Below are 15,738 nucleotides of genomic sequence, written 5' to 3'. Positions count from 1 at the left end.
ATCGGGCCGTCGGCTGCCACTAATAAAAATGGCGCCGATGGCCTTTGCCCTTACCATGTGACAGGGTATCCGTGCCATTGGCCGGCCCCTGTCACATGGTAGGAGCACTGGATGGCCCGCACCATTTTTAAAGATGGCTCCGGCCATCCAGTGCTCCCTTCATGTGACAGGGGCCGGCCAATGGCACGGATACCCTGTCACATGGTAAGGGCAAAGGGCCATTGGCGCCATTTTGATTAGTGGCAGCTGACGGCCCGGGAGCGGGAGTTCGCTCCTGGGACCCCCACTGGACCACCAGGTACCTGTAAAAAGTTTTTTTGGGGGGTCGGGAGGGAGAGGGAAGCTAAAGGATTAGTTTTAAAGGGTCGGGGTAGGTTTAGGGGTTATTTTTGTGTGCCGTTTTTCCCGCCCTCCCCAAAACGATAAGAGAACCCCCACAAACAATTTTGTGGGGTTTTCTTATCGTTTTGGGGGAGTCCCTGATTTCTGACGATTTTGAAAATATCGTACGATATTTTCAATCGTCCGAAGCCCGATTCACATCCCTAGTAGGTATGCGATATCTTCTGAGGAAGAAGAGAGTCTGAGAAAGGAATTAGAAACATAGGCCCTCGTGGAGCAAGTACCGATTCCTATCTGCAATCTGCAATGGTAACTCACGATCTCAGTACCTACGATAACGTCTTAGACTGAAGGGAGCCTTAGCGATTAGGAACAATGACCCTCGTGGAGCGAGTACCGGTTCTGGTCTGTAATAGGACTCACTGTGTTCACGTCTGCGATCGCCTCCAGGCAATAGGAGTCTTCTGAATCTTCGGGAATGTAGGCCCTCGAGGAGCGGGTACCGGATCCCGTCCAACAATCTGAAAACAAGAATAGAGAGAGCAGAGCTCCCGAGGAGCGGGTACTCCTGGTAAGTTTGAAAAGGCCGAGCAGTGGAGAAGAATTCCCCTTGCTGACTCGGAACGTAGTTGCAAGTAGCATGAACTACCGAAGCAAGTCCCGTTGGAGTTCCTTGCTAACTCGCTTGAAGTTAGCAAACAAAGACTTTTAAAATTGAAAACGGATGATGTCATTACGGGGGGACACCCCCGAGGTTCACGCCCTTGCTGGTACAAGATCTGGAGCGTGCGTGCGCCCTTACGTCATCAGGAACATGGCGGATCCATAGCTTCAAGCCAGCCCGGGGATACTGGGACCAAGAGGTGGGGAGAAGCCGCGGCTGCATCTGTCCGTCTGAGCCGAAGGGAGTCACCACAAAGGTAGAGAGGGAGGGGCGAGGGCGAGAATAGGCACGAACGCAACAGCACATTCCCGTGGCCAGGAAAGCATGTATGTCACCACTGCTGGTAACATAGGTGCGTTTCCAGCCATGGAGGGGAGGTGTAATTAGTTACCTAATGCACATTTATAAAGGTACATTTTAAGGCTAATTAGTACATAAACCTCTATTATGTTTCTTCCGGGACAGCTCAGTTTCCCTACATCGCTTAAGCTGAGAGAGTAAAAGATTCTTTATGAGAAGGAAGAAAGCAGGAAAAAGAAGCAAAGCTCATGAGGTGAGATTTCCAACAGACTATGCCTGAAAACAGATTATAATATAATGTTATACTCCTTCACAGTTTAATTCCTGAGTCTGTAAGGCAGTTAAGAAGAACGCAGTAGCTGAGAAACACAGTTGGTCAGGTCAGTCTGATACTCTGCAGCTCCTAATAGGAGCAGGGGTATGAATACAATATTCCATTTCTTTTTTTTAATTGTACCCCATTGAAGGGTAGGGAACGACCATTTTACACGCTGCGTCTTCATTTGTCTTGCCAATCATTTCAGAAAGTTTGTGGGTGCACTGGGGGCAGGGGTTGTCGTCAAGGAGGTATTAACGGAACTGCGCTACCAAAACCATTTGTAAACCAATCAGGCACAAGCAGAGCAAGGATCAGGAATCAAACCAGCAGAAGGAACAAGACACCTCAGTGCCAAGAGCCACGGAGCCAAGGCACAAAGTGAAGTGTTATTTTGAGGGCCTTCCATGTGATTAGCATGAAACAAAAAAAAAAAACCTGACTCAGTCTGAGAATGCCAGACTGAGACGGAGTCTCCCAATTCTCCCAGCAGATGCAGCTTTGGGTTGTGATAGGCGTCAATGGAATCTGAGAGGTCAGCAGAAAAAAAAGAAAGAAATGCAAATAAAAAACAGCGCATCCTTCAAAACTAATGGATGCTGGTAATTATTTATAGAAAGAAATTGAGTAAGATCACATCATTGCCATGGAAGGAATTTGCGATCTTATCTGACGTGATAGCAGCGGGTTTATTATGATGGAGCTGTGTAATAACACTTTGTCAAGGCTGGGCAGGACTGAGCGCCTTTATCTGCTTTCAGATCTTGATAAATTTGACAGCCGCTTTCATTATGAAATAAGGAGGCATTCCACCTTCAGTAGGCTCATAGCTCCAGCCTATCCTGAGTGATCTTATCATAATTATACTACAGCAACAAAGCAAGTCTTTTGAATGCTCTTCACAAACGTATTGTAACCTTATCAGATTCTGCTGGGTTAGGGCTACGCTTTTCAACACTTAGGTTTAGAAGAAAGGATAAAGGAGCTCTCAGTGCAGTGCAGTATTTGCTGCTGCTGCTGCTGTGAGGGAGGGAAGGACTGTTTCATTTTATACGTTTTATATAGCTATCCTTATGCATGCCTCTACCATACTTAGCCTAGCAGCCTTGGGTAAGGAAATTAGGGATGTGAATCGTTTTTTGTAGATTTAAAACAATCGTCAGATATATTTTAAATCGTCAAAAATTGTTAGAGCCGCGATACAATAGCAATTCCCCTGATTTATCGTCAAAAAATCGTAAATCGGGGGAGGGCAGGAAAACTGGCACACCAAAACAACCCTAAAACCCACCCGACCCTTTAAAACAAATCCCCCACCCTCCCGAACCCCCCCAAAATGTTTTAAATTACCTGGGGTCCAGTGGGGGGGGGGGGGGGTCTCGGCGCGATCTCCCGCTCTCGGGCCACGGCTGCATTAATAGAAATGGCGCCGGTGGCCCTTTGCCCTTACCATATGTCAGGGCAAAGGTAGCGCCGGCGCCATTTTGGTTCTTGTCACCCGACGTCACGAGTGCAGGAGATCGCTCCCGGACCCCCGCTGGTCCCCCAGGGACTTTTGGCCAGCTTGGGGGGGCCTCCTGACCACCACAAGACTTGCCAAAAGTCCAGCGGGGGTCCGGGAGCGACCTCCTGCACTCGGGCTGTATTGCCAATATTCAAAATGGTGCCGGCGCTACTTTTGCCCTCACTATGTCATACGGGTCGTATGATACAAACAAACTGTGTGTACATATGATGTATTCTTATGCCATAAATTCAAAACAACATCATATTTAATTCCAATAAAGAGTGGCTGTTACCATGTGGTCTTTTTGTTGCAGAGAAAAACCTCATAAACAAATGGCGGGCTTTACTTCATTAGCCCTAATTGTCAATCATGAATATGCAGTCCAGGTAAGTCTTTGGACCGTCACTGATTGTTATAATCATCGGTTTTTCTGCAAAAACATTTTTTTGTATTTTTCTTATTTGCAATCTATAAATATTGTTAGAAACCAGGTTAGATTACCGGTGTCCAGGCAGTGTAATGGTACTTATCGTAGCAGGGTATAAACGGCTCAGATATGCGATTGGCTCTGACCAATCACATGAGAACCCGCCGAATCATGATCCTCCCCATTGGGTAACCCCAACCATGAGCTCCCATAAAGAATGAAAACCCCATTAATTGTCTGGTGACCGCAGATTTGGCCAACCCCTCCGCCCTGGCCCGTTCAATGAATTGCAACAGCTGTGCATCCGCCACAGAACCCCAACTCCATCCTATGGACAACAAGAACGACACCACCTTACAAGCACCGTTCACATAACTGGTCCATGTGGAAGGGGCTAACCACGCCCGCAGCAATTTCCATGTTTCCGGAAACCAAAGCTCCAAAGGAAAGATGGGATGAATGCTCTAACCGGGTCTGCCTCTGGCACCAGCTGGTGGAACAAATCCCATTTAGCGCGAGAGAGAAAGTCTGCCAAATTATTAGCTTCACCATGTGTCATGCCCATATGGTTAAATTGTGGGACATGCATTGCAAACTAATTTGCGCAACAAATCAGATATGAGCATACACTTCGCCGCGCGCTTATTAATAACTTCTGCCACTCCTAAATGGTCACACCAGAATATCTCCTTTTTATTGGCAAGCCGCTGACTCCATAGGCAAACTGCTGCCACAATCGTGAATAACTCTAGAAAGGTGATATTCTTAGTGACACCCATTTCAATCCATCCCTCAGGCCAAGTGGCGGTGACAAAAATCTGCGAAGTGTAAGAAATAATAGGCTTCAAGTATCCAGATGTCAGGACTAGTAAAAATGGATTGTTAAGGGAAGGTTTTAGATTTTAAATTGTTTTTATATGTTTTAAATGATGTATTTTTATCTGCTTTTGCTGTGAACCACCTTATTCAGCTTTGTAAGCATGGTTTAAATGAAATGAAATTACTGTTCAATGGGGCACTTGGATAATTCATGTGATGTCTTTGCTTTTATGTACTGTACTTGCCGTTATTTTATGATTTTAGATTTGCCTTAATGTTTGTATGGTTCTGTCTTATTTATTGTCCTTTAAAGACTGTGCTGAATCTACAATAAACACATAAATAAACAAACAATAAATAAATAAAAGGGCAAAATGGTACCAGTAGTGTCAGGAGTTCTCCGAGGTACCAACAGAGGAGCAAAGCAGTAGAAAGAGTGGCAAGAACACCCCAAGACTCCAAAAGAGAAGGAAAGAGCACCAACTGTGGCATTAACACCCCAAGGTAGCATGAGAAAGGCAAAGGTGGCAGAAAATACCCCAAAGCATCAATAGCGGGTTGAAACAGCAGAAAGAGAGTCAAGTTCCAAGCAGCCATCCACAGTGGCAAGAACATCATAAGGATTCAAATGTAGGTCAAAGGGCACCACCAACAGTGGCGTGAAGCCCCAGTCCACAAAGGGATTTAAAAGTGCATTAACATTTTTATTTAAGCAGGCATTCTGTTCATTTTAATTTAAAGGAGCTATGCAGTATTATCATTGACTTGTTTTACTTGTTTTGTTTTTATTGAATGTTTTATTGAATGTTTTAATTATATGAGCTATTATGTATGTTGTTTTGTAAGCTGCTTTGGGCCTTGGTATTAGAGGCATATAAATATAAATAAAAAAGGCACAAAGCAGTACAAAGAATGGCATGAAGAGCTCAAGGTACCATGAAAGGGGAATGAAGTAGTAAAGATGGCAAAAAAAAAACCAATAAAAAACCCCCAAGGCACCAAAAGAGAGTCAAAGCGGCACAAAAAACTGGCATGAGGACCCCAAAGCAGCATGAGAGATGTAGAGTCTGTGGCAGCGCTGCAAGCCCCTGCAAGGTGTAGCGTTAGAGGCAGGGCATGCAGGGTGGAATGACGGTTTCACCGCCCCTGCCATTCCCTTCTCTCCCCTTTCCTCGCAGCGGCATGATGATGTCACTTCCAAATTCTGGCAACTGCGGTTTCTGATGCCACAAAATAAATGTATTAATGCACTGCAGTGCAGGGGGTGGCCAACTCCAGTCCTCACCAGCCACAAACAGGCCTGGTTTTCAGGATATCCACAATGAATATGCATGGGATAGATTTGCATGCACTGCCTCCGTTGCCTGCACATTTTTTAACCAGCTGTAGGCAGGTTAAAAAAATGACCTTGACAGCAGTTTCTTCCTGCTGCTTCTGCCTTGGTTCGGGTCAGGCTATGACTTCACTAGCATTGCTTGGTTGCTAAGTTACCCAGAAGAGGAGGAGGAGGGTAATCCAGCTGCCTCTCTTTTACTTGTGCCATAGACTTGACATAAAGGAATGGAAAGTGAGAGGTCACTATTCAGCTGCTGTGCCACTGGATATCCTAAAGTTTATCCAGATAACTTTAGGGCAACCAGAGTTTGCCAGATGTACCAGCTTAGGGATCTTGCTGATACAACTCTGCCCCAGAAATACCACCGTAGGGGTTTTACTGATACTCTCCCCACCTACCATGCCCCGTGTGAACTACCTTATGGATCTTGCTGCCATATGCTTACCTGCATGCCCCTTATATACTATCTTAGGATTCCTGCTGCTACCACTCTGCCTACATGACACGCCTCTAATACATCTTAGGGACCTGCTGCTACTGCTCTTTCTACCTGACATGCCAATTACATACCACTTTAGGGACCTTACTGCTTCTCGGCCTACCTGCCAGGCCCCGCATGTATGACCTTAGAGGACTTGATGCCACACGCTTACTTGACATGTCCTAGATGAACTACTTTAGGGGTCTTGCCTGTCTGCCACGATCCTATATACCACCTAAGCAGTCTTTTTGCTTCTGCTCTGCCTTGCCTCAGATGCACCACTTTAGGGGGTGTTCCTGCGACTTCATTTCCTATCTGCCATGCTCCGTATATTCCACATTAAGGTTCTTACCAATACTCTGCCTACCTGCCATGATCCTTATATATAGCATCTTAACATTCAGGGGTTCGCTATTTCTGGATGACTTTATCCAAGTATACTCAGCAATACCTTTATCCAGATAAATGCGGCTAAATATTAGGGATGTGTGCAGCCAACATTTCTGGTTTGTTCACTGCATTTGTTTTTGGCTCATTGTATGGCCAAATTCTGTATTGGGTTCTTTTTTTTTTTTTATTTTGTGTTCATTTTTATTCATTTCGTAAAACATCATGCACTATTTGCAAATAGCGTACACAATTTTAAAAAAATGAACAAAAACAAATATTTTGAAACTGGTCCAATTCTGTTTACATAAGAACATGGGAAGTTGCCTTGCTGGGTCAGACCAAGGGTCCATCAAGCCCAGAATCCTGTTTCCAACAGTGGCCAATCCAAGTCACAAGCACCTGGCAAGTACCCAAACATTAAATAAATCTCAAGCTACTATTGCTTATTAATTAATAGCAGTTTATGGATTTTTCCACTAAGAATTTATCCAAACCCTTTTTAAATCAAGTTCTAGTAAATGCTGTAACCACACCCTCTGGCAATGAATTACAGAGCTTAAATATGAGCTGATTGAAATAGAATTTTCTTTGACTTGTTTTAAATGAGATACTTGCTAACTTCATGGGAGTAGGAATGTGTTTAATTAGGATCCTTTAAATGTATTAGTGTATTCACGATATATCTGGTAGTGACCTACAAGGGAATGATTATACTCTTGATAAAGTGTGGGAAATTTCTGAATTTAAGTTAAAAGGCTGATTTTTATTTTTATTGTGTGAAAGTGTCACCTGCCTATAAATTAAATAATGAGCTAAGGGTGGGTGGTTTGGGAAATGCAAACATATAAACTTCTGTTTTTTTGCCTACCTTTCAGACTACCTATTTAATATGGACATGTAAACACACTAAATAATATACCCTAATAGTTTACTTCTCCCCAATACTTTTACGTTTTAAAAATTTCCCCAAGCAATACTTTCCAATTCTTTTCAGCCAACAGCAAGGTGATCCTCTCCTCTCAGTGCTCCCACATTCATTTAAAGCAAAATCAAACTCTACTGAATATCCAGTAATATATCAGCTGGATAAAGTTTTCCAGTTAGTCTTTGAATATGGGACTCATAGATAACAATGAACTGGTGCATTATAGGAGTTTATGTTCTACAAATACAACATTCAGGGGTCCATAGCAACCACAGGGGCAGAAGCTTGAGAAGCCTCCTGAAGAACCTTATCTCTAAGGAAGAAAGTCAACTGACGCGATTCAAAGGAGTACACTTTACATTTTGTTGAACACGTTTTCTGAAGAATTTCATCATAAACATAGTACCAAGCTGTAGAACTCTGGGTCTCATTAAATAAAAGGAATGCTTTTCTTTTCCTCTGGGAATACTCTAATATTCAAATTCAGACTCTTTCAAATGCCTGAAAAACAACTCAAGACCCAGTCAGGAACAAAGTCTAATACAAAACTTACAATTTTCGTTGAAGAAGCCATTCTGTTAAATCCAGACTATTTGAAGAAAGCTGGGAGGTTTCAGATTGCTCCTCATGCCCGCTCTTAGGTGGAGGGAGATAGAAAACTCTGGAAGCTGTAGGACTAGTGTCAGGTGGAATTTTCAATATTTCTGCCAAGTATCTTCTAAATGTGTTCAGATGATATATTGCTGTGGATCTTAGAAAGTTGATTAGCTATAAATTCCCAATTGCATTCAAAGTTCTCCATATTAGTAAGTATATAAATGTTGGAATATCTTGGTCTTTACTTTCAAAGTTTATAATCTCTTCCTATAATCCTCATTAATTTGAACACTTCTGCTTCCTGTGCAGTAGTTATTCCAAAATGTGTCCCAAAAAGGACTTATCCAGTCCATTGATGGCCTTTCAAAGGTCTTCAAGATTAAACATTTTAGGCCTCTCCAGAATAAATCCTGATGGGATCTATAAAACTCAATTTTGGTGATCCTCCCTTTCTTCATCCAGAATCTACCGCAGAAGAGGATTCCAATACTTTCCCCATTCTGCCTGCTGCTTCTCCCCAGCAACTCAGGAGCCTCTGGCTGCTCAGCCCTGCAGACCGTGGTAACTACAGTGGGCTCCAACTGATCGATATTATCAGTCACAGCTGGGGTCTTCAGACAGGATCCCCATGGTTGGACCAATCAGTGTTCTCTGTAGCTTTGGGCTCAAGGACACATCAAAGACTGGGGAAGCCAACAACTCTCCATCTCCTAATGGAACTGCATCAAACCTCAAAGGTACAACAACTTGTCGTTGCATGAATTTGGACCATTGGGCTCGGAGCAAAGAGATACCTGGATGCAGAGCAGAAAGTCTGGGTCTTACCTTTCTACATAACCATACAGAAAAAGGTCTAGAACTAAGGAAACAAAAGTAATGCAGCTCGAGGGACTGACACAGCTCAGAGTAGCAGGAAGGTTTTGATATATGGTTACCCTGACATTGCTATTGATTAATTGAGGGGAAGGAGAGCAGGAGCATGCATAATCAGTTTACACCCCCACCTCCCTATACTAATCCACACACTATCTCACTCTCTATTTTTTCCCTCACTCACTTCTCCTCCTCCAGGGTTGACTGCAGCATTCTTCCCCTTCTTTCTTCCCCAATCCCAGCACTCTCCTTCTGACAACCCCCTTTAAGTCACAGCTCCCTGACCTGTGCATCCTCACTGTATCCACAACTGAGTCCCAAGTGCTGGAATCACAGCTGCAGGCTGAACCAAGTCTATTTCATGTCCACCTTTCCTTTCCTAGACCCTTCAGGCTTCCTGGGGACTGGGGGTGGAGCAGATATTGCAGGAGCAGAAAACAATTTCTCTGCTCTTTTCTTCAGCCTCCTGTTCCTCACAAGCTTCCTGTAGAGGAAAGGCTGGAGCAGTAAACACAGAGGTTGGGAGCTTTCTAGTGTTTTCCCAGAAATACGACAATTAATTGATAGAGGTTTCTGGTGTCTCTGGATGAAGTCTGGAGAGTTCCTAGGTAATGGCTACATGTACACCAACTTGGCCTCCTAACACCCTTAGGAGAAAGACTATGAATGATTATCTGAGGGTTGGGGGGGGGGGGGGGGGCTGAAATCATCTATTTTATTTCAATCTAGTTGGTATGTGAGCCTTTTATGGGATAGGGGGCAGTGTCCTATTGTGGATTGCCAACTAGTTAAAAGATAGAAAATAGAGAGTAGGGCTAAATGGTAAATTTTCCCAATGAATAATGGTGAATAGTGGAGTATCCCATTTATAAATGACCCGGAAATAGGAACAAGCGAGGTGATCTCATTTGCCAATGATACAAAATGAATCAAAGGTGTTAAATCACAAGACGATTGTGAGAAATTGCAAGAGGACATTGCAAAATTGGGAGAATGGGCATGCAAATGGAAAATGAATTTTCATGTGGACAAATTCAAAGTGATGCACTTAGGGAAGAGAAACCCAAATTAAAGCTACACAATGCAAGGTTCCACATTAGGAGTCATCACTCAGGAAAAGGATCTAGGTGTCATCGTTAATAATACATTGAAATCTTCTGCTCAGTGTGCAGCAGCAACCAAGAAAGCAAATAGGATGCTAGGGATTATTAGGAAAGGAATGGAGAATAAAACATAGAATATCATAATGCCTCTGTATCACTCCATGGTGCGACCTCATCTTGAGTATTGTGTGCAGTTCTGGTCACCATATCTCAAAAAAGATATAGCAGAATTAGAGAAGGTACAGAGAAGGGCGACCAAGATGATAAGGGAGATGGAACAATTCCCCTATGAAGAAAGGCTAAAGATGTTAGGACTCCTCAGCTTGGAGAAAAGATGGCTGAGGGGAGATATGATAGAGATCTATAAAAGAATGAATGGAATGGAATGAGTAAATGTTAATCAGTTGTTTACTCTTTTGAAAAGTACAAAGACCAGGGGACACACAATTAAGTTAGTAGATGAAACATTTAAAACTAATAAGGGGAAATATCTTTTTACTCAATGCACAATTAAGTTCTGGCACTCGTTGCCAGGAGATATTGTGAAAGCTATTAGTATAGTTGCATTTAAGAAAGGTTTGGACAAGTTCCTGGAGGAAAAGTTCATTAAACATTATTAAGGTAGAGTTGCAAAAACCACTGCTTCTTATTCTTGGGATAAGCAGCTTGGAATCTCTCGACCCCTTGGGATCCTGCCAGGTACCTGTGACCTGGTTTCACCACTGTTGGAAACAGGATACTGTGCCTGATGCGTCTTTGGTCTGACCTAGCATGGCAAATCTTATGGTCTTATATTCTGTGGTCATTTTATTCTTCCACCTTTATTGCCATCTATTGATCCTATATTATTATATCAGTATGCCTTCTATATACTGGGGCGGATTTTAAAAGCCCTGCTCGCGTAAATCCGCCCAGATTTACGCGAGCAGGGCCTTGCGCGCCGGCGCGCCTATTTTCCATAGGCCTGCCGGCGCACGCAGAGGCCCGGGACTCGCGTAAGTCCCGGGGTTTTTTGTCGGGGGCGTGTCAGGGGCGGGGCCGATCGACGCAGCGTTTTGGGGGCGGGACGCGGCATTTCAGGGGCGGGCCCGGGGCGTGGTTTCGGCCCGGGGCGGTCCGGGGGCATGGCTGCGCCCTCCGGAACCGCCCCCGGGTTGCGTCTCGGCGCGCCAGTGGCCCGCTGGCGTGCGTGGATTTACTTCTCCCTCCGGGAGTCGTAAATCCGTGGACAAAGGTGGGGGGGGGTTAGATAGGGCCGGGGGGTGGGCGAAAGAGAGTTCCCTCCGAGGCCGCTCCGATTTCGGAGCGGCCTCGGAGGGAACGGAGGCAGGCTGTGCGGCTCGGCGCGCGCCGGCTGCCCAAAATCGGCAGCCTTGCGCGCGCCGATCCAGGATTTTATAAGATATGCGCGGCTACGCGCGTATCTTATAAAATCCAGCGTACTTTTGTTTGCGCCTGGTGCGCCAACAAAAGTACGCGAACGCGCATTTTTAAAAAATCTACCCCAGAGTGTACAGACTTATCCAGTTGAGGTTTTAATCATATCCAGACAGAGCAATTACAGGCCCAGTCATTCTGTTGGTTTTCATTTCAGGCCTAAAACTTATAACTACAGAAACACCAAGGTGTCCATCCTTGAATGCTCCAAAGATGTTCAGCCAGCAATGTGAAGGAATATTTGAATATATAATTTTCTTGTCCTGCACTGCTGTGTCCAGACTTTTCATTTTACTTACCCTCATGTTTCCCTGGAAACCGCAGACTGTAGCCCTCATGTGATTTTTTTTTTTTTTACTAGATTTTACACTAATGCAAAGCTGTCCCTGAAATGGAAAACATTTTCACTTAACAGATCACTAAAAATCTATTCAGCAAGATATAGTGCTCTTTTCTGTCAAACTAAGGCATCCAATGGAAAATCTGAAGTTAGAGAGAGGGCAGGGAGAAGTTTTCCTTTGATGCACGGTGTGCCTGAGGCTTTGGAGTCCTCCCAATAGTGCATTCATGAAAAAACAGCAGTGCTCTTAAAGGTCTTGCTGCACACTTGAAATCTGATGCAAAACCAAGCCAAGACTTTGGAATATTCCATTTTGTATATCTGCCAGCATTAGCCAAGATGTCTGAATTCTGAACTTGTGTGACTTAGATCTCTTCTAGTTGTACAATATTTTGTCCCAAATGATGTGAAAGACGATTAACTGCATAAAGAGATCTTAGAAAATGATCTTATCCCAGGGATTGTCAAAGCTCTTCCAATTCCACTCATAACCAGGTTCTGATCTAGAAAAAAAATAAATTCTACTACAGTAATCAGAATGATTTCCATTAGAAAAGTGGGAATGCAAATCTTAGGGGTTAAGCTTTGCATTCCCACTAAGTTTTCCTCCTCATGGGAGGAATGGGAAAAAAAGCCTTCACGAATCAGGATCTTAATCTATACATTTATTTCTTTAAAAGATCATAAGAACTAGGCATGTGCATGAAAAAAAAATTCATTTCATGACATTGAGTCATTGATTTTGTGTTGTTTCATTCATGCCGTTAACCTCATGTTTTGTTTCATGTTGTTTGTGTCATTGTCCACCTCTTACTTGTCCGGTCTGCCCCCCATTCCCGCTAAACCCGGTCCCCACCCAATCCATATAAAAAGCACATGGCTTTGGCCTCCAGTTGACCCCTAGCCAGACCCCCTCTTTTTCTACCTTCCCAGAACTCCCCAAACTCCCTACCACCACGATCAAGGTTGCGCGGTCGATGTTCAGGTTATGAGTCCAGGGTGCCAGAGAAGGCCAAAAGAGAGTCTCGGAATGAATGGCAAGAATCAGAGCCAGAGTTAGGATAGCGTGGTCAGTCAAAGCCAAGGTCAGGTTCCAGTGGTCAGTCCGTGGGTGGTCAGGCAAGGCAAAGGTCAAGTTCCAGGCAGTAGTCAATGTGGTCAATGGTCAGGCAGAGGTCGTTTCCAGGCAGCGTGCAGACTTGTTCGAGGAAACAGGCAAAGGTCAAATCCAGGCAGCAATCAACGTAGTCAAGAACAGGCAGAGGTCAGTACCGAGAAGACAGTCCGAAGGTACTACCTGGGGAGACGCAGGAACAGGAGGATGCAGGAACAGGACTGGAACAAAACTGGAACAAGGCTGGAACAAGGCTGGAAACAAAGACTTTGTCAAATTGTTACTCAGTCTCTTTATGAAAGATTCAAACAAACGGTGTTTTGAAGAAGTAGTGGCTAGTTTGTATCTTTCATAAAGAGACTGAATAACGGTTTGGCAAAGGTTTAATTAAACAGCAAATGGTGGTGTTGGTGATTGAAAAGCTATCCAGGACTTAAGAAAGGAACCTGGAGGAACCTGGAGGAAAACGAAGAAACAAATTTAATAAGAGAAAAGAATAGAAAAAGATATATAAGTTGTGGGGGAAATATGGTTGGAGGGTAGGGGTTTTATGTTTGGGGATGGATGTATGGGTATATGTGAGGGGGTATGAATAGTGTGATGCATTTTAAAATGTGATGTTCTCTGTTCGAGGAGTATTTATATTGCGGATAAAAATCATGAGAAAACACTGAGTGAAGAATAAAGAAAAAATTGTTTTTGATTTAAGTGTAAGTAGCATGTGTTGAGATATGAGCATAGAGAGAGAGAGCCTGTCTTTCTCATTTCACATGCTAACAATGAAAACATATAAAGTCAATATTTTATTATTTTTATGTTTGAAAATGAAAGCACCTCCCTAATAAGAACATAGGGAGGTCCATGCTCAGCAGCATTTAGCTGGATAACTCAGAAGTCATCCAGCTAAATGAACATTTGGGCAATTATCTGATCAAACTCTGGCTGGACAATGAGTTATCTGACTAGAATTTAACCCGATTACTCAGGGGACTTCCGAGGGCTCTACAAGTCAATGAATGGAATGTGGTAAAACAGGAAGAGTTTGCTTTGTGCCTTATTACTTGGTTCCAAATGGTCAATGCTATACATTTTGTATACTTGACAGCAGATATTTTCTTTTTTAAATAATTTGTAATTGCTAAAAAAGAACTACTGAAGTTATATAAAACCATCAACAAATAAAGTTTGAATTAGCATAAGGGGGCCAACTTCAGTCCTCAAGAGACATAAACAGGGCAAATTTTCAGAATATCAACAAAGAATGTGCATGAGATAGATTTGCATGCACTGCTTCCATTGTACCCCAATTTATTTCATGCATATTCATTTTGGATATCCTGCAAAGCAGACCTGTTTGTGACTCTTCAGGACTAGAGTCGACCACCCTTGAATTAGAACAAATTAAAAATTTTGGGCCGGATTTTAAAAGGGTTACGCACATAAGGTACGCGTGTAACCCTTTTTAAAAAACCCCTGCGCGCGCCGAGCCTATTTTGCATAGGCTCGGCTGCGCGTGCAAGCCCCGGGATGCGCGTAAGTCCCGGGGCTTGCAAAAAGGGGCGGTCGGGGGCGTGACCAGGGGGCGCGGTTTGGGATCGGGGGCGTGTTCGGGGGGCGTGTAGGCAGTCCGGGGGTGTGGCCAAGTGCCCCGACACAGCGGCCTGTGTCAGGGCCTGCCGCGCCGGCGTACGTAAGTTACTACTGCCCGGAGGCAGTAAAAACTTTTCTGATAAAGGAAGGGGGGGGGTCATAGATAGGGCCGGGAGGGTGGGTAAGTTAGGGAAGGGAGGGGAAGGTGCGGGGGGAGGGGGGGGTGTGGAGGGAACGGGTAGCGCGCGCAGGGCTCAGCGCGCACAAGTTGCACAAATATGCACCCCCTTGCGCTCGCCGACCCCGGATTTTATAAGATACGCGCGTAGCCGCACGTATCTTATAAAATCCAGCGTACTTTTGTTTGTGCCTGATGCGCGAACAAAAGTACACGAGCGCGCTCTCTTTTAAAATGTACCCCTTTGTGAGCACTAGCACCAATGATCGCGCCTTCAGAGAATAAATAAATCCAAAGTTTAGAAGTTTCTAGGCAGGTTAATTAACCCTTTTATACAACATTTCTTGTTCAAATAAGAGACCCTTACCTACCTTGTAGTGCATATTTTATGCGTAAAAAGATTTGTCAACAGATGTGCAAACTTGTCATTTTGCCAAACAAGCTGGCAAGCCTGCATAAGGACTCATTGTGTCTCTAGAGGAAAACCAGTTAGATAGTATCTTTCGGAAGGGTGCTCTGTCTTCCTAGGCAGCCCACTAGAGATTGCTGGAATAGGGCCTTCTGCTTTTTTCATATACAAACCCTTAGTGCTATCTGGAGTCAGAGTAGGAGCTGTGAGAGCTCAAAAGAAGCTGTTGTGACTTTTTCTCCTGAAACAGATCTGCAGATAGAGCACTTTGATGATAGATTGTTTGTGCTCAAAGAGGAACTGCTAGCTTTTTGCAAGGAGCTGGTGAGTTCTCTATTTTATGTTCAGTTTTGTTGTTTTATTGGAAGGAAGATTGTTCCTTCTTTCCCAGGAGTCTAGAGTTGAGGGCCTTAAGCCTTACTATTGGTAAAACAGAAGGTGTTTTCCCCAAAACTGGAGGAAAACCTTTTAATCCAACAGCTTTCTTCTCTCTTGCAGGAGGGAGCCTCGTGGTTGGATTTTTGGAGGTCAGGAATATTCTTTTTTTCTTTTGTGTGTCTGGACTGGAAACCTTACAGTGCACCCCTGTG

The sequence above is a fragment of the Rhinatrema bivittatum genome, chromosome 4 (assembly GCF_901001135.1).
Source record: "Rhinatrema bivittatum chromosome 4, aRhiBiv1.1, whole genome shotgun sequence".
Classification (NCBI taxonomy): Eukaryota; Metazoa; Chordata; class Amphibia; order Gymnophiona; family Rhinatrematidae; genus Rhinatrema; species Rhinatrema bivittatum.
The sequence above is the reverse complement of the archived record's forward strand: the minus strand, read 5'-3'. Positions refer to the sequence as shown.